The sequence below is a fragment of the Pinus tabuliformis genome, chromosome J, assembly GCF_031772625.1.
Source record: "Pinus tabuliformis cultivar Carrire ecotype Pingquan chromosome J, CPIR1, whole genome shotgun sequence".
Taxonomy (NCBI): Eukaryota; Viridiplantae; Streptophyta; class Pinopsida; order Pinales; family Pinaceae; genus Pinus; species Pinus tabuliformis.
In genome coordinates this window covers 1,407,693,244-1,407,712,213 of record NC_142295.1, presented here as the reverse complement: position 1 = coordinate 1,407,712,213, position 18,970 = coordinate 1,407,693,244, and the positions used below count along the sequence as shown (strand labels likewise).

General features: G+C 41.1%; 1 long non-coding RNA gene across 8 annotated transcripts in view; it reads left to right on the top strand.

The window, feature by feature from the left end:
• Nucleotides 1-1,021: 1,021 nt before the first annotated feature.
• Nucleotides 1,022-18,970, top strand: part of LOC149232623 (uncharacterized) — a 59,715-nt gene continuing 41,766 nt past the window's right edge. For 2 of the 8 annotated variants that reach the window (XR_016248180.1, XR_016248175.1), the window contains exons 1-2: nt 1,194-1,367; nt 1,509-1,558. This is a non-coding gene — a long non-coding RNA (uncharacterized LOC149232623). The other 6 variants (XR_016248179.1, XR_016248183.1, XR_016248181.1 and 3 more) reach the window with 5 other exon arrangements.

The window sequence follows — 18,970 nt, the reverse complement described above, 5'->3', positions numbered from 1 at the left end:
GTTTCTACTGGAATGGTGAATTTGGATCGAACACGAGGGAAAATGTATATGCGCTATGGGGTATTTTATATTGTGTCAGGTGGCTTGGGATCGATTGTATTCACATTTATGGAGCCTCACGCATCACAATCGACAGGATAAATGAGGGATCAACCTTCTCACCGCCCCACTTGGGCAGCTAGTTATGTAGGATTCAAGAATTTCGGGATTTTTTACCACATTTCCTTCACTCATGTTCACAAAGAACACAATAAGTATGCAAATGCTCTATCTAAAATGGGTCTCTCTATGTTGGTCGGGATGATTCAGTACATGGTTTATGTCTAGGGAGATGTACACAATAGTAGCTCAATCCCTCTTGTCTGATATCTTCTATGCACATAGGCAATGTCGTTTTCAACATAGGATGTTTTTTTTAATGTAGATAATTTTTCTATTTTGTCATAGGTTGTATTACAGATATAGATTATGTTTTTAAAAAGACTTTATGCATATAAAGTCTTATGATACAACATTTTTTTGTAATTTTTTACTAAATATATTGAGATATTGTTTTTTGTTTTCTTGAATATGTACATATTAGTGTTATGTAAACATGGACTTCCCTAATATGTGTGTTATGTAAACACGGACTTCCTTAATAAAACATGTTTGATTTTCTCTCAATGTTCATAAATCAGTTCATATGATTTATGGAGCCCAACTTTAAATGGTCATACATTTTTCCATATGATGTATGCAGCCTAGTTTTAAATGTTCATACATTTTTATTTTTTAATAGTGTAATGAATTTTAAACAAAAATATATATTTTTTTAATATAAAAGCAGAAAACACTTTCATTATGCGTTTTTTGTTTTTTTTTAATTAAAAATGGTAAGATATCTTACTTTTAAGTAAATATAAATAATAAAAGCTCTGTAGTCGAGTAGCTGAGATTTTTTCCAATTGAGCACGTGCATGTTAGTAATGGAAAAATTATATGGACGACCCAACGGTTCAATATGACAGGTATTGAAACTAAATTGATGAATCAGATTTACAAGTATATTGTGATATTTTGCCTTTAACCATGGTAATCGACATATCCTAATCCTCATACCCACGAGGTCTATCTGCTCCTTGTGCAAATGTGTGGCCAACATCTTCCAGTAATCACCTCAAACTGTCATTCAAATATCTGCTTCAGTACGCACTTTCTTCTGCTTTTGTAAATTTAGCAGTGGGTCTCAATTGCAACATAAATTTCTCATATCGTTTTTATTTCATCAATAGTTCAGCACAGCACATTAAAATTTTGCTGCATTGCATATAACGTTGTTGCTGAGGATGATACAGTACCCATGGTCAGATTTTGAGAAATCCCAGGTATTGAAGCAGTAAGTTCAGTCCCCTGCTTTACTGGTTTCATGTAAAGTCATTGGTATTTAACAGGCAAATGACATGCAGAAAATACTGGTTTGGGTGCTTAACACTGATGCAGTTGTGTTCAAAATGTTTTTTTTACAGCCCACCATATTTGTGAACCAGGGAGATGGTCTCGCCTGCCACAACCAGAAGTAAGCCTTTTTGTCAATCATTGCATTGTTTTTTGTTTAACTAATTGCATACATTAAAGCTAACTGATATACCTCAAACATTCACATCGGCCTGGATTTCATACACTAGTCGGCTCTAATTTTGTCTAGGGAAATATGTTCAAATATTTTCCTGTTTGACCAAATGGTATCCCATGCTTTTTCGTGTCTGCAACTTTCCAGCTATGTTTTAATACATAATCTGTGAACCGTTGTTATCATTAGCTTCTCTCCTTTCTCACAGCTATCTTATAACCAGTATAGATCTGATCACAATGTGAGATAAATCTATGGCAGTTTCATGATAAATGCAGGGTGATTTTGCTCTTAATTTTTCTTCCCATATTTAAAAAAAATTAGCCATTTTGTTTTGGCGACTGTTGTACTCTGGTGACACTTTGATTCTAACCTTTACTTCAAAATCAATTACCATTATAACTTTTAATTAAAATTTAGATATCAGATTTATAAAAAATAAATAACATTTATATATTCACCAATTATTCTACACCTATAAACAACTAAACCGTTCTATTATTATATTTTATTTTTAAATTTTATTATTTTACTTTATCATGCTCTACCTGTTTTTGTAGAGCTTAGATTTTATACATCTATGTGAATCCAGTGAAGAATAATCCTTCATCTCGGTCTCGTGGAATGGAGTCATCTAATGAGGTGGAAGAATTGCTTGGACGGTTAAAAGTGGCAGTAATCTGGGCAAAAAAATTCAAAAAATCTTGTAGAGGGAGTGCTTAAATCGTGTTTTTGATGATGGATGGATTCAGTACCATCAAAAACGTGTAGGACACCTAAAATTTTGAAGTTTAACAACTATAACTTGGATTTACAAAAATCCTTGCTAGATTTTCTCTAAATATAACTAGAATTTCCATAATTTTCTGAGCAACTCCTCCGCCTCGTTAAATTACACACTCATGAAATTGGATCACATGATAGCCACACCATCCATCTGAATAGTAATCTTTTTATTATATAAATACACATAAAAATACACATATAGGGAAGAAGTAGAATCTAAGAATCCTAGTACACGTGGCCTTAGACTTGTGGAAATGCACCTGGAAATAACAAGGATGAGATAATGAGTTCCTATTCTTTGTCGGTGTATATGATGAGACAGTGAGTTCCTATTCTTTCTTGGTGTATTATGACTTTGTGAATGTGAGAATTTTCATGGAATAGTATGTATTTATGTCTTATGAAGGGATGACGATAAATAGAGGTTATTGGGATAGATTGTGACTTCAAACTTTATGAAAAGTCTTTGCTGGAAATGATGTGTGCTTAAATGTTAATTAACTGTTGCACGACCTGAAATTGTGTATAAAAGTCGATTTTGAAACTTTGTGAGGGATGACTGGTATGGCTAGTGACCATGGATTATGTGGGAAACGTTGTATTTAAATTTGTGTGTAAATGGTTTATATAGTAACTACAAAGGTAATTGTTTATCTAAATAGGGTTGTTTATTGAATGAGTTATTATGATACTGATTTTATTGATAAATAATTTGCATTATGTGATAATTTATTGTTATTTTAGTTTTTTTGCTAAATTAAACACTGAATTTTGAGATGGTATTTATGATAGAAATAATTATCATAATGAGGAGATAAATTATCATATTGTAATTAGTTTTATGATTCTTTATGTTATAATGATGATATTTATGGTTATTATGTGTTGTTTCATTAATGAAAGTTTCTGTAACACTCTTTCCCACACCTTTATACTATCTCGGGTTGTGGAAGGTGTTATCTATTCATTTGACCCAATCTCTAAGGTCTATTATGAAGATGGGGTTACAAATTCTCTTTTCACAATGTTCTCAAAACTCAAAACAAATGCCACCATCATGTTTAGCCCGTCAAGATCTTTCTAGCAATATAAATTTTACTTAAATCTGACCCCTGGATTGAAAGTTATGTTCATTTGAAGTTTAGCCATTCATATTAGGCCACATCAGCATTGCGCTATCACATGGCCTCCACATGGCTATTGTTTGGCCCACATGAAAATGCCACGTCAATGTAGCATAGGCCCATAATACCCAGATGTTGCCACATGGCATCCACAAGTGGTCCATGTGACGTTGCCATGTCAAAATAATGAGTGTCCACGTCATCCATGGGTCCCTACGTGGCATCCACATTGTCAGGTTGTCATGGAATGTAATGTCCCCGTCCCCATAGGAAGCTTATGACAAAGCCTGCTAGCCTAGAGTGGTTTCCATAGGCTAAAGCAGGAAAATATTTGATAAGGGGACTTAAATTTGCATAAGGAGACTTTATTAGAGAAGGGAAAAAGGACGATATTTCCTAGGCAAGTGGAGGGGTGGGGGTCACTTTAACTTTATAAAGCGGGAAAATATTTGATAAGGGGACTTAAATTTGCATAAGGAGACTTTATTAGAGAAGGGAAAAGGACGATATTTCCTAGGCAAGTGGGAGGGAGGGGAGTGCGGTCACTTTAACTTTATAAAGTGAAAGTATCATAAAGTGACTTTCTAAAAGTGAAATTAATCAAAAGAAAAATAGATAAATAAAGAGATAAAAACAAAAAGGAAGTTGAAGGGGAAAAGAAGAAAAGGGAAGGTGAAGAGGAAAAGACAAAAAGGGAAGGTGAAGTTGAAAAGGCCATCCCAAACTCATTAAAGAAGGGAATTGAGGAGGCTCCCTGCATTCGAACATTGTGTGAGTTTGAAGAGAGAACTCTTGGAGAGAGTTGGAAGAGAAAGCTGAGGGCTTTGGAGCCCTAGTTGCCATAACAGACTTCGGTGTTGCGATGATACCCCCTAGTCTGAGAGTGAAATCACTCAGATTTCACCGTAGAGCTTCAATGGAGAACGAGATTTCTGAGAAATATTGAGGTACTCAGGCTTTATCAATTATTTTTATATCCTTATACTGTATTTCCCATCTCTTTGACAGGCTGGAAGACTTTCATGGGAGAATGGAGTACCAGAAATAAATTTGAGCCAATAAAGGAATAAGGGTGTTGCAGAAAGCTAATGTTCCTACTCACTGGGACCCACGAGTTATCATAAATCTGTGTGTACAGTATTGTGGGGCCAGCCAAGAATTTCTATACGAATATCAAAGAGTTATCATGTTGATAATCACGAGTTTCTGGAGGAGAAGGGTTCGATTTTTCCTTGGAGAATAAAGGGAACATAGACAACAATCTTCTCTGGTTTAATTTGTAGTTGAGAAGGAACAAAGCCACTAGTAAAGACAGGTCAAACACCTTGCGAAAGTTTTGGAAGGCCTGTGAGTAATTATTTGTTGGTTTGAATAGTTAGTAAATAAGATTGTAGCTATTATGGTGATTTGGAGGATAGCTACCTCAATGCACGAGTGATTCCAATTTATCAAAGACAACACTGGGTCATTCTATCGCTTATGGCAGTTATTGTAAGGGCCTATGTATAATGTCAATTCAAATTAGAAGTAGTGGATGCTAAACAATGGTTGTCAACTAGCATGGACATGTGCCTCCAATTTTGGGCAGTGTATTTCTCAACTACATTGGGAGATGTCATTTTAGATGGGTTATAATTGTTGGCTATCTCTATTTATGACTGTCTTCAAATATTCGGTTCCATATTACTGATTCCCTCATTGTATGTTCAGATTTCCATGCAAATTTTTTTTATCATTGTGGGTTACCTTAATATATATCAGTGATGTTGTGAATTTTATGAGCACATATGTGAATGTCTAATTGCTTTCTTGAAAGTTGGATGGTGCCTGTATGTTGAACGTATTGCCCATGAAACCACAATCTTATAGAATACTTACTACGGAGTGCAAACTAACACAATTCACACCCAAAACTCAGAATTTTTTTAGAAAAAATCATAATTTAATAAGGCAAAATATTATAGTGGTATTAGAGCCTTAATATTGGCTCATCCTGTGGGTTTAGCTTGAAAACAATTGGCTGAAAAATTCATGACAGAAGAAAACCCATACAAATTATAGGAGGAAACACAATTACAAACAACCAACTCCCCTTTTAGAGGAAGATATCCCTGATACCTATGTTACCAGAAACGAGAAACGGGAAACGGAACGGGAAACGAGAACGGTACGAGAAACGAGGTTTGGAGGTTTCGCATATAAGAAACGAGGAGAGAGAAAAACACCATATTAAAGGTGAACAATATAAACAAAGCATTAATCATAAACCTGCAATGTTTCTGCTCATGAAATTGTAAAAAAACAATTGTAAATACTAATTTAGTTTTAAGAAGGAAGTGATAATTTTGTAGATCAAAAAATTTAGCCATCATTAATTCCAAGAAAATAGAAAACATTGATAAGAATAAGAGATTTGAAATATAAATAATTAAATTTGTTCTTTTAAATATATAGCTGCATTTAAACCTTATACATATGCATGTTGTCTACTTCGTATCACCGTGTTGTTAGATCGTGTTTCAGGGGATATATATATATATATATATATATATATATATATATATATATATATATATATATATACACCGTGTTTCAATATAATTTCTCAATATTTCGCTCTACATCTACACTGTTGGAGTAAATGAGTTGGTCGTAGGTTCGTTTATAATTTCAATGGCGGTAAGGACTCTTGAATGGTTTATTTATTTTATTTGATATGGTTTTAAGGGGAGAGACTCTTCGTCCACAACGAATGAAAAGATGACCTACCAAAAATTTTGTATTATTCAATTTCGTTCTCTTACTCTACCACTTCTCACTATTGTTTTCTTGTGCCTTCTGTAATTTTTTTGAACTCTATGTCGCATATGGTAATAAAATACCTGACTACTACTTTTACCATTATATGGGCATGACTCTTGTGCTCTATGACGGAGTCTATGAGCCATCCGTACAGTGAATGCCCTGTTCTGTCTATTTCCGTTTCGATTTTTTAGCTAATCTCACTTTTAGTTTCAAAACTACCTACACTGCAGGTTGGAAACAAGGATCATGAATGAAAATTTATTCAACTTGACCTTGTTGTACTTATCAAAACCTCTCTGGAATGGGCATCACCATGCAAACGGCTGGTTGAAATCCAACCTGTTAATGGATAACAGTTCCAATGCTTATCCATTGTTCCGCCCCTTTCTAAGCAGTATAAGCAAATATGCCATAATTTTATCGCACTCTCAAGTTGAATTAAATAAACCGAGATACAGAGCATGACCCGGCGTATATTTAAGATCACTGATATTGCAAATAGTTTTAACATCACGCATGACATCTCATTAAAAAAAACCAGAGATTGAAGTTCTTAGGCAGTACCTTTTGACAATAGAACTGACAATGCTGTTGAAGATAACTCAACGGGGGCGTGAAGCTGCTTGGCGGGCGTGAAGCTGCTTGGCTCTGATCTGTGCCTTGCTTGTGCCTTGCTTGCATCTGAGTAATGATGGGTTCGCTCTGGTCTTCTGCTTAAATCCTTGACAACTGGTGTTTTTCTTTGACAGCGCTCTCACAATACCTTCTGTTCTCTCAAAAATACAGCAGTTCTTTCTTCAGCTGTCGCTCACAATACGCTGGAGTGCTTAGGCTTAATTTCCAGAAAACTAACAGTCCACTGCAGCAGACTAACAGTGAACTGCGAATTAAACTGGATTCAACCCTCTGTATCCAAAAAACTAACAATCAATTGCTAATTAAACTCCATTTAACCGACGGTTTGAAAAAATTACATTTAACCCGAGTTCGAAAAAATAAATTTAACTGCAAGTCTATCTGGAAACGGCGAGAAGAAACGGTTTCGTTTCGCGGGAAACTGTTTCTTGCCCGTGGAAACGAAAACGGCCGTTGCAGACGGCGTTTCTAGCATGGTTGCGTTTCTCCGAAGGTTTCTGCCAGAAACAGCGGACATCGTCCCGTTTCTGGTAACTAGGCCTGATACAAAGACTGAAGAAATGCCAGAAGGGGGCAAGGGCTTAGAGAAAACCCCTGAGTTTGAAAGGTTGGATATGGGGGATAAGGAGGAACAAGCTTTTAATAGCTTACTCAAGGCCATAAATGACTTGGCCAAGGGCCAAAAAGAGATAGTGGAGGCAATGAAGGGTATGACACACATAAGGGCTTCCACTGGAAAAGAGCCATTGAATGGGGAAGGATCCAACAGTGCTGGAAGCAGTCAATCCCGGACTTATGTACAAAATCCATCTTGCACTAATAGAAAAATGGCCAGACCCAATATGCCTCAGTTTGTGCAACAGGCCGCATAAGACTTAACAAAGTAGGTTGATTGTGGAATCCCTTATGCGGATTACATGGAACAATATCAAGCTCTAGGATGAGACTTCCGCATTGCTATGAGCTTCACTTATTTCTGTCATCTTCAGCTAAAGAGCAGGCCCAAACCATCTCAGAGGTTTCCAAGGAAGAATTATGAGTTGTAGAAAACACTAGGGAAGGTGACCATCCCCTATTTTGATGGGTCATCCAAATACTCGACTAGATCGTGGGTGAAAAAATTGGACACTTATTTTCAGCTGCATCATATGACTGAGGAGGAGGCTATCAAATCGGCCACCCTGCACTTGGATGGTGAGGCCCATGAGTGGTGGTACCTTGGGTTGGTGACGTTGGGGCATAACAACATCACCTTATACATAGAGTTCACACAAAGGCTTATTGAGCACTTTGATAGGAAGGATCCAGAGATACATTTCAGAGAGCTCACACAAATCAAGCAAACAGGTAGCTCGGAGGCCTATAATACGGAGTTTCAGAGACTGGCAGTCATGGTTACAGATATTTCAGAAGCCAGATTGGTGATGATATTCGTAGAGGGGTTGGCAGAACCTCTACATGGATGGGTCAAGAGTTTTGAACCCACCACACTTCGTGCAACAATCAATAAAACTAGGGACTTACAGGATGCAACTTCCAAAAATATATTCACTCCTAAACCTCCTTTCCCTCAAAAGGGTAAAGAGGTCAAGCCCTTTCAAAAGGAGTGGACCGGGAAACCAAAACTGGATGAAGAGACCCAAAAAGAGTTGAGGAAAAAGAAATTTTGTTTCAGCTGTCAAGAACCTTGGGCACCAAGGCACAGGTGTGCAGGCAAAGACAAAGCAAGCAAGGCCCACTACATTGAGGTGTACTCAAAGAGTGACAGTGATGACAATGATGAGGAGCAAGCACATGGACCGGTACAGGGATCAACACAAGAACAATTACAGGGGAAGATGCATCAGACCATGGGAGGTGAGTCCTCACATGCAGAGGGAAAAGCTCCTACTCTTGCCTCTATGTCAGGATTCCCTAGATACCATACCTTCAGAGTTAGAGGAGTGATAGTTGGGCACAAAGTGACAGTACTGGTTGACGGTGGGGCTTCTCACAACTTCATAGATGTGGAGCTGGTGGAACGAAGGGCAATTCCTACAACAGAATTTGATGGTTTTACAGTCATCATACCCGGAAAACATTAGATGGACTGCAATAGGTACATCCCCAAGCTACATCTCACCATGGGGAACTATATAGTGATAGATGACTTCTTCGTAGTGGATGTGCCAGATTCTAACGTGATGTTGGGCTGCCAGTGGCCTTATTACATAGGAAAGTACACCACAGATCTGCAGAACATGGAGATGGAGTTCAATGATCTAGTAGATGGCAGGAAGGTAGTTTTGAGATCCATGCATAAATACCCGTCGAAGCTCGTGTCGTCCAACCACACGGAGGCTGTATTGAGATACAAAGATATTGATTGGGCAGTAGAATGCCTTATTACAGATAACAGACAAGCGGAGCAACCATGACCAACTGACATACATGTATTACTTCGTAAACATCATAGATTTTTTGTTGATATTCCTCTAGGTAGACCACCAGATAGAGGCTTTGAGCATGTTATAGAACTCGAGGAGGGTGTGCAGGCAGTAATAACCACTCCTTATCGACATCCCAAATTCTATAAGGATGAAATAGAAAAGGCCATAAAATAGCTATTGAGATTGGACCATATTCGACCAAGCTCTAGCCCGTTCACTTCTTCAGTGGTGATGGCTAAGAAGAAGGATGGCACCTTGCGGATGTGTATAGACTACCGTGCTCTCAATAAGAAAAAAATCAAGAATTGGTATCCTATTCCCAGGATTGATGAGTTGATGGATGAGTTGAAAGGGGAAAAATATGTTTCAAAGATAGATCTTCGTTATGGCTACCATAAGATCCGAGTTCGGGAGCAAGACATTCTGAAGACAACTTTTAGGTGCCACTATGAGCACTATGAGTTTTTGGTCATGCCATTTGGGCTAACCAACGCTTTGGTGACTTTCCAGTCTTATATGAATCATATATTTAATAAGCAATTGCGGAAGTACTTGTTGGTCTTCTTCGATGACATATTGGTCTACAACAAGACATGGGGGGACCATTTGAGGCACTTGGACGAAGTGTTGGGCATTCTGGAAGAAAAGGAATTGTATGCAAAGGAGTCCAAGTGTGAATTTGGCATGACGAAGATGCTCTATCTAGGGCATATTATCGGTCATGATGGGGTACGAGTGCATTAGGAGAAAATTTGGGCAATCATCAAGTGGCCCACCGCAAGGAATGCCACAGAGTTGAAGAGCTTCCTTGGACTTTGCACTTATTACATGAAATTTGTTAAAGGGTTCTCAGAGTTAACAACCCCTCTTACAGATCTCACCAAAAAGGGGGCTTTCAATTGGTCGGAGAAAGAACAAGAAACATTTGTTAGAATGAAGGAGGTGATGAGCACTTGCCCTATGCTTGCTTTACCTAATTTCACCTAGCCATTTGTGTTAGGACCTACGGTCCGTGCGACGGGCAGGGCGACTCCACCATGCGAAGTACGTGCGAAATATGAAACGAAACGAACCTTGGATGAGTTTATAAGGCGTTCGGCGAGTGATGAGGGGGCGGTCCCACAAGTTGGGCAGGCCGACCTACCTCATGGGCGAGAGTTCGCATTATGAACGAGTCGGCTGGGCATTTGGTGTGGGTCGGCCGGGTGACACAACCTGCCACCCGCCCGTATATATTGGAGGGCATTTGGAGGCAAACGACCATCATTCGATCAACACGAGTTCGAACAAGGAGTTCTACAGTGCGTGGATGAGCCCGCACGACGGGCAGAACTCGGGTGTAAAACTTGTTCGAGAAAGTTGTTCGAGAAAGTCGTTTAAGAATTCGTTCGAGAAAGTCGTTCGAGAATTCGTTCAAGAAAGTCGTTCGAGAATTCGTTCAAGAAAGTCGTTCAAGAATTCATTCGAGAAAGTCGTTTGAGAGGTCGTTCGAGAAAGTCGTTCGAGAAATTTGTTCGAGAATTTGTTCGAGAAAGTCGTTATAGAAAGTCGTTCAAGAGGTCGTTCGAGAAAGTCGTTCGAGAAGTCATTCAGGAAAGTCGTTCAGAAAATTTGTTCGGGCAGAACTCGTGCGAGGTCGTTCGGGCGACCCTGGGCGAGGTCGTTTGGGCGACCCGGGTGAGGTCGTTTGGGTGAACTAGGTAAAGTCATGTGGCAACCCAAGTGAAGTTGTGTGGCGACTCGGGTGAATGAGTTCGGGTGGACGAGTTGGGTGAACGGGTGGACGTGCGGACGGGCGACTGAGCGAGGGCGTGCCAAAATGAAGAATCATGCAGACGGGCGACCGGGTGAGAGCGCGCCGTGCACGATGAAACGGTGGAAATAGTGAAGTGTTGAGATTGTGAATGGAGGTGTGACTCGTGTGGAGGCGCCTGTGTGTGGCGACTTAGTTACGACGAGGCGCACCCAAGTTGGGCAAACAACACGATCGTGCGACGAGGTGAACAAAGGGTTGGTGAGTCGTGCGGCGACTGTGTGGAGGCGCCGACGAACTGGGCAACCGAGTTTGCCGAAGTTGGAAAATTGGCTAAGTGTAAATTTGGGGTTTCCCAAGATTTAACTTGTACTTGAGCCAGAGGAGTTCTAGGATGGGTGACCTCCTGGGAAGTCCTGGTTACCGGGTGCAAGCCCCGGAAGTGATGATTGATGCTATGTGATTCGTTCTCCACATTTCACTAGTTTCAATCCCATTCACCCCTGTGAGCATCACCCGATGCAATGAGTGCTAAGTGAACTATTCAAAAATCATGAGAAATTAGTCAGTTACGACTACCTCTCATGGAAATGGTCATACGTTTGAATGACTTACTTAACGCAGTTGAATCCCAAAAAATGATATCTAATATTGTATAATATATTGATTCAGGCAGACTCATATTGCAGGGAGTTGCCCCTGCCTTTATACTGTTGTGCATTTCTCTTGTATAATGTTGTTTATGTGAATGTTATGGGCTTTCACTTGTATAAAGGAAACATAATAATACTTGGTAACGGAAATAAAACTAAGTATGGAATGTTAGGCATAGTCTACAATCATAAGTATTGGTGAAAAGAAAACGATTGGTAGTGCCGCAACTCGCTATAAGCGGTTGGAAGACTACTGCAGGTGTAGGGGCGTGACAGGTGGTATCAGAGCCAGGATAACTGAATCAAGGAGCTGAATCTACGAAGACCGAAGACTTGGCACGAAGTTCAAGTTTTGCAGGTGACAGGTGGAATATCAAGGTGATTTAGGTGAATGGTGAAACAGGTTTAGCAGAGGTGAAGCTTTGTGCTTGGGCCAAGCTGAACGACAAGGCATGGCAGGTTTGGAAGAATGCGAAGGGAAGCTCTTGCTTACCTTATACAGGTTGAAGCAGATGAAAGAAGAGAACCCCCGGATTCGAAATAAGCTTGAAGTCTTGGAAAAGAATGTTGAAGACAAACTTCTTCAACTTGGTTGGACAATGGAGCAAGATGAAGTTGCAAATTGTGCTAACAAGAAAGAGGAAGTCGTGATGACCAAGGATGTTGCAGATGTGACAACGATGGAGGATGAACTTGAGATTGATCAAGTTGGACCAGGATCATGCAGTTTGTAGACATGGATGGATGGGGATACTCACATGGAGGAACCTCATGATGATGATGTAAGTACTATTGATATTTGTGTTTCACTTGAGCATTTGGTAGATGGACCGTATGCAGGGAAGGGCAAAAGTAGTTTGCCGATGCTAGGGAGGATCTTACCATGGATGACTATGATGAGACCTTGTATGGAGAAGCAAGGATTGTTGACTGTTGCAAGACTTGTTGGGGTTGTTTGTGACCTTATGGTAGAAGGTACAAAGGCTCGTGAGAAGGGAGGAACATGATGATCATTGTGGATGATTGGGTCATGCTTTAGCCACATGAAGAATTGGCTATGTGCCCGGCATGACTTATGAACATATTGGAGGAGGGCACACACTTGAGGTATGATGATGCTTGGGTGGACTTCTCATGGCCGAGACCAAGAGCAAGTCTTGGTGGAACCTTTAGTCGAGGAGCTATGACGGAAGGGACTCGTAATGATGATATGGTTGGGTGACCGAGTTCACTAGACCGAAGATTGTAGACTTGGATGAGGATGATCGATTGTTGTGATAGGTCTACTTGGTTGGACTACATGGGCAACTTAGTCATGGACATCAGGTTGGAGACATGGAGCATGGCAGTCTTATGCAGGGACATTATGCAGGAGCACTTGTAGAGGTGTCACTTATAGGCATCCAATGAGGAGTGCAAAGGCAGGGATGTTGCGCAGATAGATTTGCTAATGTGACATGGAGACTTATTATTTATGAGCTGATGGAGAGGTTGTGCACTTATGTACAACAAGGCCATGGACTTGGATGGAGTTGTGAGCAGACTATGGAGCATTCCTACTACATGGAGAGTTGAGGCATCTTGCAGAGACATTTGGGCCGAGACTTGTATGCTTGCTGAGATGTTGGTTGGAGATGACTCATGGAGCTCATGATGACATGAGGTTGTGACTTTTGGGGACTTCATCTGTGGTGGACTTAGAGGATCCGATGCATTGAGGAGCTGAGGTCAGAGACTTTGATGCAGGATGGGGTGCATACTTTCAAGTACATGTATGGGAATGGCTTGAAAGAGTGACTTGATGTGGAGGATCGATATGAGACACTTTGGAGTGATGGAGTTACAACGATGATGATGCCTTGGTGGCAAAACTTGGGCATGGGTTGAGCCGAAACTTAACCACTTTTGACACATGGGAGCTGATTGATCTGTGATCATGGGCAGCACATGGAGACATGAGATAGGTGTATACTTGTTTCTATGGCAGACTTGAGGGATGGCACATTGCAGATATGATGGAGGTTGCTTCATGGACCTGGATGTGGCACATCGAGAGTCAGGTTGATGAGATGATCTCTTCACTTTGAGGAGATGGATGATGATGTTGGGGTAGATGTGGCTGATTTCATTCAGCACATTAGTACCAGACATCATTGACAGCATGTTGCAGATGAGATGAGGACTACTTCATGGACCTGAGCATGGCTTACACTTATATGGAGATGGATTCTTGATCGAGTTGAGGATGTGGTGGGATGTTCTGAGAAACGATTGGTGATGACATGAGGATGTACATTCTCATGGTTTGGGTGTGACAGTTGGATTAGCTACCCAACTAGTTCAAACATGGGGCTGCAGCGTGTACAGAGATGTGTTAACATTTGTTCGAGTATCATGGCAGTAGTTCACATGATGACGACACATGATGAGGTCGGCACGAGATGGTCGATGGTCATGGATTGAGATGATTTTCGATGTATGACATATCGATGAGGTGTATACCTTGGTATGGTGATCTTGGTGACAGATGGTTGCCGGGATGAGATATTGTCGAGGATGACAATGACTTCCAGTGGGGGAGGATGTTAGGACCTACGGTCCGTGCGACGGGCAGGGCTGCGAAGGACGTGCGAAATATGAAACGAAACAAACCTTGGACGAGTTTATAAGGCGTTCGGCGAGCGATGAGGGGGTGGTCCCATGAGTTGGGCGGACCGACCTACCTCATGGGCGAGAGTTCGCATTATGAATGAGTCAGCTGGGCGTTTGGTGTGGGTCGGCCGGGTGACACAACCCGCCACCCGCCCGTATATATTGGAGGGTGTTTGGAGGCAAACGACCATCATTCGATCAACACGAGTTTGAACAAGGAGTTCTGTAGTGCGTGGATGAGCCCGCACGACGGGCAGAACTCGGGTGTAAAACTCGTTTGAGAAAGTCGTTCGAGAAGTCGTTCGAGAATTCGTTCGAGAAAGTCATTTGAGAAAGTCGTTCGAGAATTCGTTCGAGAAAGTTGTTCAAGAAAGTCGTTCGAGAAAGTCGTTCTAGAATTCATTTGAGAAAGTCGTTCGAGAGGTCGTTCGAGAATCGTTCGAGAAGTCGTTCGAGAAAGTCGTTCGAGAAGTCGTTCAGGAAAGTCGTTCATAAAAGTCGTTCGGGCAAAACTCGGGCAAGGTCGTTTGGGCGACCCGGGCGAGGTTGTTTGGGCGACCCGGGTGAGGTCGTTCGGGTGATCCGGGTAAAGTCGTGTAGCGATCCGGGTGAAGTTGTGTGGCGACTCGGGTGAACAAGTTTAGGTGGACGAGTTGGGTGAACGGGTGGATGTGCGGACGGGCGGCCAGGCAAGGGCACGTCGTGCACGCCGAAACAAAGAATCGTGCAGACGGGCGACCGGGTGAGGGCACGTCGTGCACGACGAAACGGTGGAAACAGTGAAGTGTTGAGATTGTGAATGGAGGTGTGACTCGTGCGGAGGCGCCCGTGTGTGGCAACTTGGTTACGACGAGGCGCGCTCAAGTTGGGCAAACAACACGATCGTGTGATGAGGTGAACAAAGGGTTGGTGAGTCATGCGGCGACCATGTGGAGGTGCCGACGAGCTGGGCAACCGAGTTTTCCGAAGTTGGAAAATTGGAAGTGTAAATTTGGGGTTTCCCAAGATTTAACTTGTACTTTGTAAAATGGAAGATTGTATAATATATTGATTCAAGCATACTCATATTGCAAGGAGTTGCCCCTCCCTTTATACTATTGTGCATTTCTCTTGTATAATGTTGTTTATGTGAATGTTATGGGCTTTCACTTGTATAAAGGAAACATAATAATACTTGGTAACGGAAATCAAACTAAGTATGGAATGTTAGGCGTAGTCTACAATCGTAAGTATTGGTGAAAAGAAAACGATTGGTAGTGCCACACCTCGCTATAAACGGTTGGAAGACTACCGCAGGTGTAGGGGCGTGACAATTTGTGTCGGAGTGCGACGCTTCAGGGACAAGAATAGGGGCGGTCCTTATGCAGAATCAACACCCCATAACATTCGAGAGTTGCAAGCTAAGAGAGTATGAGATGCACAATTCGATATATGATAAAGAGATGTTGGCCATAATTCATGCATTGGCCAAATTTAGACAGTATTTAGTCGGGGGAAATTTAAGGTAAGAACAGACCACAACAACCTAAGATTAATCATGGGGCAGAAAGAACTGAGTGAGAGACAACAATAGTGGATAAGAAAGTTGCAGGCCTACGAGTTTGAGATAAAATATGTCAAAGGTAAGAACAACATAGAGGCAGATGCTCTATCAAGGATACCACCCACTCTCTCACTCATGGAGATGACAGAAGATTGGAAATCGCTGTTGTTGGTGGACTATTTGAAGAATAAATTTTCCTGCGAAATTTTAGAGGGGTTGATCCGCAATGATAGGTATCGGGTTATGAATGACATTATCTAGTATAAAGACCGAATCTATCTTGTTCCAGAATCAAAACTCAAGGAGAGGATCATGCAGGCAGCTCAAAACTCACCCTTGGTCGGACATCCCGGATATTTAAAAACCTACAAGAAGGTCAGGGAGAGATTCACTTGGAAGGGCCTTAAGTCGGATGTGCTGAGACATGTGAGGGAGTGAAATACTTTCCAACAAAACAAGACAGAGCATACCCATCTAGTAGGATTGTTTCAACCCCTCCCCATTCCAGAACAAAAGTGGGAAAGCATTTCTATGGACTTTATCACGGGCTTACCATTGGTGCAGGGAAAAGATCACATATATGTGGTGGTAGATCGACTCACAAAATTTGCCCATTTTTTTTCCATACCATCAAAATATTTAGCTTCACAGGTAGCCAAGCTATTTTTTAGGGAGGTTTTCAGATTGCACGGGTTGCCAAAGAACATTGTCAGTGACAGAGATAGCAAGTTCATGGGCGGTTTCTGGCAGGAGCTTTTCAAACTCGTGGGGACTGAGCTAACTCCAAGCACTAGCTATCACCCACAAACTAATGATCAGACAAAGATTGTGAACAAGTGGTTGGAGGGCTATCTCAGGAATTATGTGGTTGGCCAACAAAAGACATGGGTAAAGTGGTTGCATCTGGGGGAGCATTGTTACAACACCACTTTCCACACGTCCATTGGAATGACTCCCTTCAAAGAATTATATGGATATGACGCCCCAACTTTCGCAGATAGGATATTTGAGGACAGTCGAGCACCACTGGCCAAAGACTGGATCCAAGAGAGCCAAGGACAATCTACACATGGCTCAAAACCAACAAAAATTGTATGCAAACAAGCACAAGGTGGAACACAACTTTCAAGTGGGAGATATGGTATACCTCCGTCTCCAACCCCACAGGCAGTCCTCACTCAAAACTAAAGGGGCAGAGAAGTTAAAACCCAGGTTCTACGGACCATTCAAAATCTTGAGAAGAGTAGGAGAGGTGGCCTACGAACTCGAGCTTCTGGAGGGATGCAAGATTCACAATGTTTTTCACGTCTCGTGCCTCAAAAAATCTTTGGGACAACATATTATTATTTCCACAAAGCTTCCCCCATTATATGAGGATGGAGAATTGGCCTTAGTTCCCAAGAAGATCCTAGACACAAGAGAAATAAAATTGCGGAGCATAACGATCAAGGAGTACCTAGTAAAATGGAGGGATTTACTGGTAGAATATGCCACCTGGGAAGGCGAACATGTGCTCAAACATCCTGAATTAAAATTGCTTAGGGACAAGCAATCTTAGGAGGGGAGGACTGTAATGTTCCCATCCCCGTAGGAAACTTATGACAGAGCCCACTAGCCTAGAGTGGTTCCCGTAGGCTAAAGCGGGGAAATAATTGATAAGGGGACTTAAATTTGCCTAAGGAGAATTTATTAGAGAAGGGAAAAGGACGATATTTCCTAGTCAAGTGTGGGGGGTCACTTTAACTTTATAAAGTGAAAGTATCATAAAGTGAGTTTCTAAAAGCAAAATTAATAAAAAGAAAAAGGAAAAAAACAAACTGAGAAAAACAAAAAGGAAGGTGGATGGGAAAAGACAAAAAGGGAAGGTGAAGAGGAAAAGACAAAAAGGGAAGGTGAAGATGAAAAGGCCATCCCGAACTCATTAAAGAATGGAATTGAGGAGGCTCCTTGCATTTGAACATTGTGTGAGTTTGAAGAGAGAACTCTTGGAGAGAGTTGGAAGAGAAAGTTGAGGGCTTTGGAGCCCTAACTTCTATAGCAAACTTCGGTGTTGCGACAATACCCCTAGTCTAAGAGTGAAATCACTCAGATTTCACCGTAGAGCTTCAATAGAGAACGAGATTTCTAAGAAATATTGAGGTACTCGGGTTTTATCAATTATTTTTATATCCTTATATTGTATTTCCCAGGGAGAACGAAGTACCGAAATAAATTTGAGCCAATAAAAGAATAAGGGTGTCGCAGAAAGATAAAGTCCCTGCTCATTGGGACCCACGAGTTATCAGAAATTTGTGTGTACAGTATTGTGGGGCCAGCCAAGAATTTGTATACGAATATCAGAGTTATCATGTTGATGATCACGAGTTTCTGGAGGAGAAGGGTTCGATTTTTCCTTGGAGAATAAAAGGAAGGCAGACAACAGTCTTCTCTAGTCGAATTTGCCGCTGAGAAGGAACGAAGCCACTAGTAAAGACAGGTCAAACACCTTGCTGCAATTTTGGAAGGTTATTGAGTAATTATTTGCTGGTTTGAATAGTCAGTGAATAAGACTAGTTGTTTTGGTGATTTGGAGGGTAGCTACTTCAATGCAGGGGTGATTCCAATTTATCAAAGACATAACTGGGTCATTCTATCGCTTCTGGTAGTTGTTGTAAGGGCCTGTGTATAATCTCAGTTCAGATTAGAAGTAGTGGGTGCTCAACCATGGTTGTCAACTAGCATGGACCTGTGCCTCCAATTCTGGGCAGCGTATTTCTCAAATAAGCTAGGAGCTTTCATTTCAGATGGGTTATAATTGTTGGCTATCTCTATTGATGACTTTCTTCAGATATCAGGTTTCATATTACTAATTCCCTCACTGTATGTTCAGATTTCCATAAAAAGGAATTTGCTCCATGGGCTATCTTATTATATATCAGTGATGTTGTGAATCTTCTGAGCACATATGGTGAATGTATAATTGTTTTCTTGAATGATG